The sequence below is a fragment of the Periplaneta americana genome, chromosome 17, assembly GCF_040183065.1.
Source record: "Periplaneta americana isolate PAMFEO1 chromosome 17, P.americana_PAMFEO1_priV1, whole genome shotgun sequence".
Taxonomy (NCBI): Eukaryota; Metazoa; Arthropoda; class Insecta; order Blattodea; family Blattidae; genus Periplaneta; species Periplaneta americana.
Genome location: NC_091133.1, coordinates 101,432,842 through 101,447,039, shown reverse-complemented (window position 1 = coordinate 101,447,039; position 14,198 = coordinate 101,432,842). Strand labels below are relative to the sequence as shown.

At 35.5% G+C, this 14,198-nt stretch overlaps 1 protein-coding gene across 2 annotated transcripts in view; it reads right to left on the bottom strand.

Annotated features, from left to right (window-relative positions):
* Cpr (Cytochrome P450 reductase) overlaps positions 1-14,198 on the bottom strand; it is a 155,703-nt gene that overhangs the window by 111,230 nt on the left and 30,275 nt on the right. The window contains exon 2 of one of the 2 annotated variants that reach the window (XM_069815973.1): positions 9,675-9,741. The exons of the other annotated variant lie outside the window; for it this stretch is intronic. The gene's annotated coding sequence lies outside the window, so the exon portion shown is untranslated. The remainder of the gene's footprint in view (positions 1-9,674; positions 9,742-14,198) is intronic. 2 annotated transcript variants of the gene reach the window in all.

Below are 14,198 nucleotides of genomic sequence, written 5' to 3'. Positions count from 1 at the left end.
ATCGAACCCGCGCCCGAGCGCAACTTCAGACCGGCAGGCAAGCGCCTTAACCAACTAAGCCACGCCGGTGGCTTCACAACTTTGTTGATGCGGAGGGTGATAAACTGTCTCACTTCAATTGAAAAGTTTGTAACTGAAAAAAGGGATTAGTTGAGTTCGTGTTTTGGTCTGTGCGGCAGTGTGTGTATCAACTTTAATTTACAATATAATACTGTAAAAATAAATAAATACATTAGGAAACCGCTAGTCAGTAAAGTTAAGAAGTGTAGTTTATATATATATATATATATTTTTTTTTTTTTCCACACCTGTGGAGTAACGGTTAGCGCGTCTAGCCGCGAAACCAGGTGGCCCGGGTTCGATTCCCGGTCGGGGCAAGTTACCTGGTTGAGGTTTTTTCCGGGGTTTCCCTCAACCCAATATGAGCAAATGCTGGGTAACTTTCGGTGTTGGACCCCGGACTCGTTTCACCGCCATTATCACTTTCATCTCATTCAGACGCTAAGTAACCTGAGATATTGATAAAGCGTCGTAAAATAACCTACTAAAATAAAAAATATATATATATTTTTTGGTTCTTAAATAAGTTCCGTGTGTATAACTTGTGATTTATATTGCATAGATTATTTGGTGTTTTGTAATGAATGGAGTTAAGTATTTACAATAGAAATATTAAAACACGCGGACAGAATTTCTGCGAAAGAACAGTCGAAAGTGAGCGTTGTTTTTCAACCCTTAATCGTATTAAAACACTTTTAAGAAATTCAATGGGAAATGAAAGATTGAATGCATTAGTTGTTCTCTCTGGAGAAGGAAGTGATTCGTGACATTCTTGAATTAAACAAGAAAGTTATTGAAGAATTTGCTTCAGCTAAAAAAATGCAAGTTCTTTCGATATACAAGCATTAAGTTTTCAGGTACGTGTATAAGGATAGTTTGTGTTATTTTGTGCTTATACAGTGTATTGCATGGGATTTTCTTCATTTATGTGCTTTTTTACGACCCGATATTATGCAACCTTCCAATTTCACTCTTCACGAGCCGCCACTGATCAGAAATGTAAATGTGACAAGTGACTGGCAAGGACATCAGATGAAGTCTTGTAATTGTTGTACGTAATATATTATGTTTATGTTTTACGTTCAGGTGCGAGGAATGTAGGAGGAATGTGCGGCCGACGTGATTAGGCTACATATTCATCTGTTTGTGAGGCTTATTCATATGCAAACGTTTTCTCATCTCTGTAGACAGTCGTGCATCTGTCAAATTTGCTACATTGAAACATTTCTAATATTCTAAACACAACAGTTTGGTCTCGTAACACTAGTTCATTTTTACATTGATAACAATGTTAGATTTCTGAGAACAAATCTGTGGTCCATGTTGAATCTTTCGTACACTACTTTTAACACTTGAATATTGTCAATAATTGATTAAATGGCGATATTATTCGTGTTAATTATGTAAGTATGTGCGGCTTACAGCTGTTTCGGTGCTACTTGACACCATCCTCAGAGCCTACTAGATCTCGGCGCTATCTCAACTTCGCTGCCTGTTGTGTGGGTGCGTTCGTGTGATGAAGAATTGTGTCAAATAGTGTGTGTGTTCTGAAATTGATCTGTGTGTTGAGAATTTGATTAGGGTGTGTTTTAGTGTGTCTGTATATTTCATATTGTTCTAGTGTGTTGAGTTTTTGGTTTTTGGGTTGTATGTGTAGGATTTCCATGTCTGTATATATATGTTATTGTATGTGTGGTTAGCATTAGTTATATGTTCGGCAAATGTAGATGTATTGTGTCCTCTGGTTATTGCTTTAATGTGTTCTTTGAACACATAACTAATGCTAACCACACATACAATAACATAAATACAGACATGGAAATCCTACACATACAACCCAAAAACCAAAAACTCAACACACTAGAACAATATGAAATATACAGACACACTAAAACACACCCTAATCAAATTCTCAACACAAGATCAATTTCAGAACACACACACTATTTGACACAACTCATCACACGAACGCACCCACACAATAGGCAGCGAAGTTGAGATAGCGCCGAGATCTAGTAGGCTCTGAGGATGGTGTCAAGTAGCACCGAAACAGCTGTAAGCCGCACATACTTACATAATTTACACAAGTAAGATCGCCATTTAATCAATTATTGACAAATCTGTGGTGTTCGGGTAAAGAGGGATAAGTCGTTTTTTTGTGCAAATGGAATTTTGTTCCCCAGATGAGCACACAAGTTAAATTATACAAGTCGGTGCCCAAAAATCAAAAGAATACTAGCATTTGATATCTTTTATTTGTGTAGAAAATTATTTGCAATAAGGATCCGAAGTTCAATTTTCATTTATATCAAAACTCATTTCTATGACTTATTTCCCTTTACCCAAACAATACCTGAAATATTTAAAACAAAAACTAAACATAAATTAAGTGGCATGTAAACAGTATAGCGTCTACTGTATTGTTTATTACAGTAAAAGTGATATTAATATAAAACTGCCAAATGAATTGTTAGAGATCAGCATCATTTCGTTCGAAATGATCACAAACATCCCATCTACAATAATAATTATTACAATCACTACACGTTCTATATTTTGTTTTGTTTTACTCTTAAAGTGAACTAAGTTCATAACATGAAGGAATTGCTTTGACAGTCCCTCTTCTAAACAAGATACCTGCAACAGTTTTCATAAATCTATCAAAGATAACGAAAATACAAAGATGAAATTCTCAAGCTGACACACTAAACTTATTTACGTATTACTTGTGCAAGAAATGAATAACAACCCTATTAGCAAATTTATGTTTTCTTATTATTATCTGCTCCATCCTCTTAAATCATTCTACGTAGAATGAGGTAATTCGACCCAGTTAGACTAAAAGGAATCTACGGGTACGTCATGAAGATGATATACTTCCATGCAAGATTTACACGTTTAGCAATAATTCAGTTGTTTGTCAAGTCACGTGTTCGAAATTTATTTTGTTTGAGTAATGGTCAAAAGCAATTTCAAAATGAAATTATGTATTGCGCACCAAAATTGAGATAAACATTAATTTTCATATTACACACAAGAGGTATTTTTATACTTCCAAGAAGTCGGAAATCTCACTTTATTTATAATTTGTGCAATTTAATACATACATTTAATTCCGAGGAAATTCACATCAAATAACTATTAGTACATTAGAACCGTTTCTAATATTAGAATAGGCATTAAAATATATCTGTGTTTTATAATATGTTTGTTGTTTAATTAACTGTCTGAAGACAGGTCTGAATCTCACAAGTGATATCAACAAGGCACGACTCATGAGGCAACTAGACCAGGAGATAATGAGGTAGGGTGGCCAGTTCCTTTCCTCCTCCATTGCATACATTGCCGACTAGCACTATTGAAGTCCGCAGAACCACATCCTTGTAAGGGATTTACTATTTGGTACCATATATACAGAGTAATGAACTGACGTTGCAACGTTTCAGGGTAGGAAGTAGAACATATTTTGCTAATAAACCTCCTTTTTCCGCTATAGTACAGTATGCGAAAGATCGCTCATAATGCGAAGATCACCATCGTACAGGACATTCAAAATGTAACGTCACTAGGAGGATTGGCCTTGCGTCGTTCCGTTTTAGACTGGTCGGAAAGTAAACATTGTTGGAATCGGTGAGAGGGGTTGTGAAGGAAGCATTAATAGATTTGTTAGTGCTCAACTCATTTACATGTGGAGTGGACAGCGCATCAATCTGTAGAAAAACGTGTCCGTAATTTCTCATTGCAATCAAAAGTGAAATGCAGTATACGTTCCCTGAATACACGGACATGCTTCTCATTTACCGGGAAGTTATAAGAAATGAAAGGAGCTGCCGGTTGTACGAAGAAAGGTAACCTGGTCGACGTATTCCAAACATTTGGAGGTCGCTGGATTGGTAGAAGACGGCCTGTACCATGGCCACCACGTTCACCTGACCTCAACCTCCTATACTTCTCTCTGTGGGGTACATGAAGAGCCTCATGTACGAGATCACCATGGAGTGCGAGGAGGATGTGATAGCCAAGATTCACGCTGTCATCGGAGCGATTAAAGGAGTTTGCAAAAGGGTGCAACAAAACATATTATATCGTCAACTTTGTAAAAAGGTCGATGGTCGTCCTTTGAACAGCTAATGTAGAAAATGTAATACCTAAATGTATAATCACAAGTAAAAAAACTGTCGTGTAAAACCTGTACAATAAATGGGGACCTAATATCAGAAAAATCATAACACACCTACTTCCAAATTAAAGAAAAACCAAATAAAACATGCAAATAGTCAATTAACAAGCAAACATCGCCTTGCACGTGTTATGTGCACGATGCGTGACCTATATACCGGGAGCGATCTTTCGCGTACTCTAGCGGCGAAAATAGGAATTTCTGATCACCAGTTTATTAGCAGAATATGTTCCTTATATATTTCCAACCCTGAAACGTAACATGAGTTCATTAACACGCTGCAGATTCAATTTGAACAACACTCAGTTCGGACAAAATCAAAGTTCAACGCCCCTCAATCTATCTGAGAGTTCTAAAACGTTATCGAAATGAAGTCATCTGTGTACAAGTCAATGTACTACATTATGCTGCATTCCTTCTTGATCTGACACTATTGAAATAGTTGGCGAAATAAGCCAGAGGATCCAATGCGGAAATTGTCCAGATTTGCTTCGAAGTGATTAAAGGAAAACTACGAAAAAGCCCCAACCAGGTAATTTGTCCCAACTACATTTTGAACCCTGGCCCGCTAGTTTGTCGTCAGATATGCTGACCACTACTTTACAGGAGTTGAAGTCCTGACTTTATGTCTATAGATGTCTAATCTCCATTTTCTAGGAACCTGATTACCACGTAACATCCGGTTACATCGTTTGTGGTATTCTTTGGTCACAAACCAAATGACCGTCAGGAAATGACATCATGGAAATTCATTTAAAGCTGCAATACAGCCTATTATTTACGTTATGTAAAAGAACTACAAGCATTGTATTCTTCACCTGACGTAATTAGGAACATTAAATCCAGACGTTTGAGATGGGCAGGGCATGTAGCACGTATGGGCGAATCCAGAAATGTATATAGAGTGTTAGTTGGGAGGCCGGAGGGAAAAATACCTTTGGGGAGGCCGAGACGTAGATGGGAGGATAATATTAAAATTGATTTGAGGGAGGTGGGATATGATAATAGAGACTGGATTAATCTTGCACAGGATAGGGACCGATGGCGGGCTTATGTGAGGGCGGAAATGAACCTCCGGTTCCTTAAAAGCCATTTGTAAGTAAGTTGTAAAAGATAAGAGTACAATTTTAGCTTTGTCTGCTTACCCACTTGTCTTAAAATACGTGTTACAGCATACAAATAAATACTCTGGATAAAGCCCTTTCATATGTTCACGAATTTTAATCATGCAACGATATTAAAACGTTACAAGAATTACCATGAGTGTAAGACCGAATCTGGTCTGAGTGAGGCATAGCTACGTATAACTTTGGCCCAAGACTATAGAGTTATTTTGTTAATAATTTATTATCATCTAACAATGTATGATTTGGTTTTAAAAAAGAAAGTGTACAAATTATTTTTGCAAAATTTTATCTAGCAGAAAAATACTCAAGAATATTGCTTGTATTTTTATATTATTTAATATTATTCCATTTTTGTAATGTACAGTACGCTGTTATGTTATTTTAATGCGTTTAATGTTTATTTTTTATTTTTTTTACCAAGAGCAGTCCCGAATATGTTTTGTTTTTTCGGGTGTGAGCTAATTATAAAATAAGTAATTTTGAATTTTGTAAACGAACTTAATAAATATTATTGTTGTTATTATTATTATTATTATTATTATTATTATTATTATTATTATTATTCCTGAAATAAAGTAAAGTTTCGGATGCTCCGTGAAATAGCTCTGTAGGCATTTTCTAAATGATGAAATCATAAACAAATGCTTCATATCTCTGTCGCAGTGAAAAACGCCACTCTGCACATACCAAATACTGAAATACTCGTATCAGACACAACAGCAGAAAGCTGACATCTTACACTAGCAAGTATGTAATACAAATTATTTTTAGACCACTGAACACGGAACTGCACAAATTACGTCAGGCTGCAAATTTTTGTGCATTTAGTTTAAATATTAACAATTCGATATATATATATATGCGTTCACATACAAGTTTCTTTGAGGCTGATTTCATTTTTCAGCGTCGAAATTAAACCAGGGCGAGAAACAGCCAACAAATTTTGCCTGGAGCCCTCTACAAGAAACAGGTTTCTATTGCGTGCTTAAATCCGCGACATGGATCCACGACTTTACTCACTTCCCAGAGGAAGCCATACTGAGGATTTATCGCCCTTTAATAATCCACTGCCATCGGCCGGGTTTAAACCTACGAACTTCGGATTCAAGAGATAGCATGATAACCATTAGACCACAGAGAACTACTGAAGAGTCGACCTGGTAATGGAATAATAAATAGTGAAGGCAAAGAACAAAGAAAAGGGCGGTGGAAACTTATGTACTCAATGCAGAATAACCTACGACCACGTCGTCTATCACAAATTTCGTAGAATCTACCGAGAATCAAGCCCTGGTATCTGGTAGAAATTCGGCGACTCAACTACGGCTAATTTCCTATGTATTATTACTAGACACACCTATGGTCCATCCCAGGAACCTGTAGAGTGGCTTGGCGCATATGGGGGCGGAGTCTATCTGTGCCAGAGTGTATTGCGGGCAGCATCAGCTCGAGGCCGCTAAGGGGTAAGACGCTCGTGGTAGGTAGTTCAGATAGAGATTATCTCCTTCCTGCAAGCGATTGGTAGCTTCGTTCAGCCAGTGCCTCCCCCCAGACCAGTCATTGGTCCTAGTTCTCCCACATTCTCTCTTATTTCGTTTTTCTACTCTACAGATTCGTGGGACGAACCATAGTTTCGCAAACCTTGAATTCGCGAAATAAAGTTTTTCAGCTGTTAAAAACAAAAATGTTATGTTTTTGAAGTCCTTCTAGGACAAAATATCTCAAGTTGAAACACGCGAAATTTTGTGTATACGCGAAATCTTTGTTTCTACTACGAATTTATTTAAAATTAGTATTTTCTTCAAGATACATTTTTATTATTTCACGAAATATTAATTTAAAATGCCCGAAAGCGGCATTCATTGAAAGTCGCATAAGAAAGAATTAAAACAATAACCTCTAGTGAAGCTAAGTTCCCTGCCTGCTGTAAGCTACTGTTGGTAGGCATAACAGTGATTGGAGTTAACTGGATTTACGATTTTATTTTAATTAGGTAGCCTAATGGAATTTCCTTGAATTTAATATTCAAACCCTATTCCAATACAGAATTTTTAATCTAATATTCATACCGTATTTCAAGTGATTTTATTTTTTAAATACAAAGTAGAAATAGCTTGAATTTTTTGTGGTGTCTATTAGTTTATATTATTCACACAAAGTATATGAGACTGTTATCCTAATTTCCCGATGTCGTTAAAATGTACAAAGATCATTACCATTCCCTTGATGATACAGACCATTTGTCTTTATAGGAATAGTCAATAAAGTATTTTGAATGACGAGTCAAAAAGTCATATTTTTAATGCGAAATAACACAGAAATGAACCAACTTTTTATACCGAATTTTAAGATTTTTATTCACCGTAAAACGGGATCTCTTATTATTACTTATTGCATTGCGTTTATTATACAGGATGAACGTAAGTAATGTCATTAATTTTAGGTGGTTATTATTTGTTTGTATGCATCTGAAATCTGATTAGTGTAATATGTAGCTAATCGGCGATGTATGCAATGCAGGGGCAAAGAAACTAGCCACCCTATCCATTATGTCCTGGCCTAGTTGTCTCATAAGTGGTGCCATGTTGGTATCACTTGTGAGATTCAGACCTGTCTTCGGACAGTTGACTAAACAACAAACAATAGTTATTTGAGATATTTAAAACAAAAAAGTTTAATATAATTTTGCTCGCTTTTGCTTCCTTTTCGATATAAAAATTGTTTTATATGAAAAATTTCATAGTATGTTTTCGAAGCCCATTGACTGAATTCTCAAAATGCTCAGTCAGTTTAAGAGAAAAGTGTATTTATGATAATAAATGATTGAAAGACTTTTAGTTTTGTCCTCTAAATGTGCAGAAATTTAATCCGAACAAATGTAACTTTTCGTTCTAGAAAGGAATTTTTTAATGTAACATTTGTTTGGATCAAATTTCTGCACATTTAAAAGACAAAACCAAATTTTTTCGGAACAGATGCATTATAGGGGTCACCCATCACACATTATACGCAAAGAAAGGTCAGCGGAAGTAATGGTTCGATTAGCACTTTTAGCATTCGATAGTCGATAAGCATTAAATGCTACCAAATTAAGAAATTAAATAAAAAAATGTAAACAGTTTGTTACTACTGATGTGATTTTAGTCACTTTGTATTATATTTTTGGTCCAGGGAAAATATATTTTGCTATTACTGCCGTTATTTCCATTTTGAAGTAGGCTACAAGTCAACAATATAAAACTGAATGTTAATTTAGAAGTTCGCAGCATATTTTATGTCGATTATAACAACAATACATATCGATAGTACATTCATACCATTCAACCAATAAGGAGATTGGCTCCTATAATGCATCTGTGCCATTTTTTCAATCATCTAATCAGAATACACTTCTCTCTTAAATTGATTGAGCATATTGAAAATTCAGTCAATGGCTTTCTCAAAACACGCTATGAAATCTTGCACATAAAACAATTTTTATCTCGAAAAGGAAGCTAAAACGAGCAAAATTGTATTTTTTTTTTGTTTGAAATATCTCAAAGAATAATCCCTGAAATAAGCGACATTATTTACGGTTCACTCAGTACATTATGTATGTGTGTGTGTGTACGTCTATAGCATTGTTCTAATAAAGCTCACAATAACAAATTAACTATACCATAACACGAATTATCTATGAAATCAATGTTGAAGACTTAAACCCACACATTTATATCTATCTAAAAATAAAATTAAAGAACACAGGTAGACTAAACGAATCAGCTAGTTACTATGAATGACGTCCGTATCGATCACGAGAAGGCGATATAGTTTATCAGCATACAAACATTCGGTAACTCATCATGACTTGATAATCTGAAACAAGTGACTCGAGCGAGTGCGTAGATAACATTTACAACCTTATCCATTGCGGCATCGGTTCGATTGGTGTGCAAGGGTTACCAACTGGTCGACATAGATACGAACTTGGGACGGTTGTTAAACAATAGGTGAAAACTAAACCGTTTTCATAAAAATATTAAATTGGCTACTATGCTAATTCTGAGTCTTGTATTAATATACAGACAGTGAATGCGCGTGCAGTGACCTCTGTTGTTAGTTCAACTGTTATCAAAACGTAGCTAATATTATTTCAATACGATAACGTCTGTGCTTTCTTTTTGTGAGGAATGTACGTTTTATGTATTTAAAACCAGTGTTAATTCCATTTTAGGTTTCCCCGAATCCCCTTTGAAATTTAAAATGACACTCCTATATTATGGTACTTAAATTTGAAAGAGTATTCAATTATATACAGTATATTCTACCTGACAGCGATGAAACAGAAGGTGGAGTATTAAGTTCACAGCAGAATCTTGTGTTGCAGGAACTCACCTGTGGGAGAAAAAGACACTCCGGTTAGGACACGTGTTGTAAAAGTCTACACTGAAACCAAGCATTTCCGGATTTATGTATATGAAAACTATTTTCATTGTTCACATATGAGAAACACATCCCTGAAGTTATGCCGTTCATTTTTTGGACACTGTATAAGTCAGGCCTGCAGAACTCGCAAGTAGGGGAACTATGACGTCAGCCTCACTCCACTTCTATTGGGGATGATCGACTTCCGCCGCGAGAACGAATGTTGATGCAGCCGAGCGTAACTAGAACGCCGTGACCGCACAGGTAGAAAAGGTGGGTGGCGTAAGAAAGGGGAGGAAAGCAGTCGCCCTCAAGAGCTACAGTTCTGCAGGTCTGGTATAAGTTCATGTTACACTCTTCTTCAATCACGGTAGTTTTCAGCACTTCTAAAATAATATTGCACTCATCGATAAATTAAAAATAAGAGAACGTGGACTCGTAACAGAGTATGACAGTACATTACTAAAAGTAGGCTACTCTTTACTAAGTCAAGTAAAATCTTCTCAAAACTTACAAACGTGTGGCAGATGTGAGCTAATGATACTGTGCATAAAAAAAAGTTAATTACGGTAACGAAAATGCAAAAGCTTTTTTCACTAATTTGGAGACCGAAAGCTGTTATTCTAATTGTTTTTACCAAGACTATGAACAAATTATTACTGACTCTGTTACAATATCAATTGTTTTTCTTTTCAGACTTAAAGTGCACTAGGACCGAGTTTTTTGCCAAAATAGTAAAAAAATATATATTTTTTGTTTCCTAAATAAATTGGTACCTTATACATTTGTTAAAATTCTGTCCTATATTTAGCACCCGCCCGCTGTATTAAAGGCCCGGCGGCCATTTTTAAATGCTACGAGCAAGTCTTTTAAATCTATCACTCCCACTATACTTGTTTTTTTTTTTTTTTAAGATGGGACATGACAGTTAAGCGGCCGAGCTTAGAACTACAGTGCCATGTTGTCAATATGGACTACCACGCTGCCAGCTGATGGAAGCTAGCAGTTGACGTTAAGATGGCTGACGTTAAAACATTCATTGACAATTGACGCGAAGGTAAGAAAACAATAGAAAAGTCGACAGAGAATCACAGATGAAAAGTACCAATGCTAACATTGTGTGCACAATAAATGTCGCCAAGAGAGCTATTAAGCACTCGCCACGTGGAAACTAAGTTTGGCAACTCAACCGTTGTTACCATAGCAACAGGCCTACCACGCTATGTGACATTCAGTTGTTTTTCCGATCGCAACGCTCCTGTCATGGCCCATCTTAAAAAAAAAAACAAGTATAAAAATTGAGTTTTCTCAAAATTTTGGTCAATAAAAAGGACTCTAGAAGCTTCCATTTGCTCTGATTTGCATGAAACTTTGCAAGAATAGTAAGCATACTATAATATACAAAATAATGAATGGAATCAGCTCTTCATTGAAACGATGAAAGAGTAATGGAACGGAGAAAAATTCTCTCCGGCGCCGGGATTTGAACCCGGGTTTTCAGCTCTACGTGCTGATGCTTTATCCACTAAGCCACACCGGATACCCACCCCGGCGTCGGACAGAATCGTCTCAGATTAAGCTCCAACTCTTGGGTTCCCTCTAGTGGCCGCCCTCTGCACTACGTCATAGATGTCTATGAACGTAGGACCGAAGTCCACACATGTGCTGAGGTGCACTCGTTATGAGTGACTAGTTGGCCGGGATCCGACGGAATAAGCGCCGTCTTAAATCACGAAGTGATTTACGCATATCATATATATTATTTTAATATATCGAAGTACATATATTTCCATGCAGATATTCTGCGTCATCATACGATGAAAGTAATTACTCTTTCATCGTAGGCTATGATGACGCAGAATATCTGCATGGAAATATCATATGTACTTCGGTACATTAAAATAATATATATCTTCATTGAAAACTTTTCATGATGTTAATTTTTAACTTCTAAAAATTAAAGAAAATCATCAAGCAAAATTTATTATCTGTACGAAAATTTTTATCAACAGTAATCTCACTAGAGGTTTTGATTTGTCTAGAGTAGTGACCGCGAGCTGGCACACAATAAGCGCATGAAGTATTTCCCCTCCGTTACCCCTTCTACCACTTTCTCAAACACACCACGTTATGCGCACTGTTTACGTAACATTACATAGTTTTGAATCAATCAGTGATGTGCTACGGTACCTAAGGAGTATGGCACAGCCAAAGAGAAAAATATTCTTTCCGTAAGGAATGGGAATTAGATTATTTTTGTGTTGAACAAAATGAAAAGGCGTTTTGTTTGATATGTTCTGTATTCGCTTCATTGCACGTATTTTTAACATCAGACGACGCTTTAATACGAAACAGACCAAGAAGTATGGAAAAATTATAATTTCAGGTATTATTAATGAAATGTCATTTCTGTAGAATTTATTGTAACTCTAATAAAATAAGCATGTAATAAATTACAGAATTAACTTACCAGTTAATATTTAGCTGCGAAAAATGATTATTTACTAATAAATTTGATGATTAGCGTAATGTAATTCTATATGACTTCGTACCAACAAAAGAATTTGTTATCTATTATAGGGGACGAGAGAAAGTAGTTGTTAGAAAATCTAAAAAGACAAAACACTGAAAAAAACGCACAAGATAGTGAACAAAAATTGATTCGTGCCAGCTAACGCATTTCAAAATATATTGCGGATAGAATGAAACCATTCGCAATGGGGGAGAATGTTAAAGACTGTTTAGTTTTAGCTGCAGAAGATGCCTGCCCTAACATAATCGAACAATTCAAGTGCATCAGTCTTTCATCTCACACAGTTGCGGGCAGAATAGTGGTAGTGTACTTAGTTCTGATATAGAGGCACAATTAATGAATAAAATACAAACTATGAAGTGGTACTCCTTGGCACTAGATGAAAGTACAGATAATAAATTTATTGCTCAATTAGCCATATTTAATGTCATTAACTTTTCAGATGATAATGCTACGCCACTGATGCAGACTGTGACTGTACTGAAGTCGAGCAGCCGTTCATTCACTTAGTGTTGTGTAAATGAAAAAAAAAAAAGTGAAGTGAGGTTGCCACTGTGTTTCCCCTTCACTATGAGCTCCCGACCCCTGATATGGAGAAAATCAAAACTCGAGTGGGATTTAATTGATTATTACACGACTAGAAGAAAGTATATAAAGATTGGAAGAAATAAAGTACTCTAACACAATACAATATTGACTTACTAAAATTCTATTTTACTAAGATTAGCTTCACCAAAACGTTTGAACGTTATTGACTGTCTGAGCCGTAGACAAATAACGATCGCAAAGCATGTTTTTTAGTACCGTAGGCTAAAGAATTTTCAGTTAGAAATGTTGGCAAACAAAAAAACAAATATTAGGGAGGTGATAAAAACAGAAGAACGTACATAAAGATTAGAAGAAATAGAGTATTCTAATACAATAAATTAGATATTAATTGACTTCCTAAACTTCTATTTCAGTAGTGTTACTTTCACCAAAACGTTTGAACGGAGCCACCATTTTCAGTCGACTATCTATGTTCGAAACAAATGACGATCGGAAAGCATGTTTTATAATACCGTAAAGAATTTGCAGTTTGAAATGTTGGCAAACAAAGAAACAAATGCTATGGAAGTGCGATAAGCAGCCATGATTGGTTGGAAGACGTCCTTTCGTACCGTTTTATTGGTCAAATGTAGTATAATGTAGTAAAAGTGTAATAATCTCTTTAAGGAATGCTCAAATTTAAAAATCCATGTACACTTTTTTTAATCACGAGATGTAAATCCTTCACAAAATTTTAAAATTCGGTAACAATTCTCAAGCCATCAGGGATATTTTGAATGTATGCTAATTTAACAGCATTAAAATAAGTGAAAATTAATATCTAAGAGACTAATGCATGAAATTTAATGAAATATAGCACTGCTACTTAAATGTACAGACACAACAAGCCCATCGAATTTGAAAGCAATTGTTAAAAAACTTTAGAAGTTTCAAAACTCAGTCCCAGTGTCCCTTAAACTGCGATGTACGTACATATACAGTATAGCTATATAATCCTATTAAATTAGCAGCCCTGAAGAAGTTTAAATGATTTATTTTAAGAATCACAACTGGTACCGAACACGAGCGCTGCTCATTCGGTCCTCAAATTTTATTAATATTATTGTGTCCTCTTTTTTATATTGATGTATTATTTTATTTCTATTTCTCTTGTTGTAATTATATTCTGTAGTCTAATGTATTATTCTGTATTATATGTTCTATATTATTGTATAAATACATTACAAGTTATTTGTAACTAAAAATAAAAAAAAAAACAAAACGCCATTTCTGATAATAGCAGCCTTTATAAATTTAATTACGTCAGCTTCAACTGATTCAGATCAAGCAAGGAGACCCTCGTGTC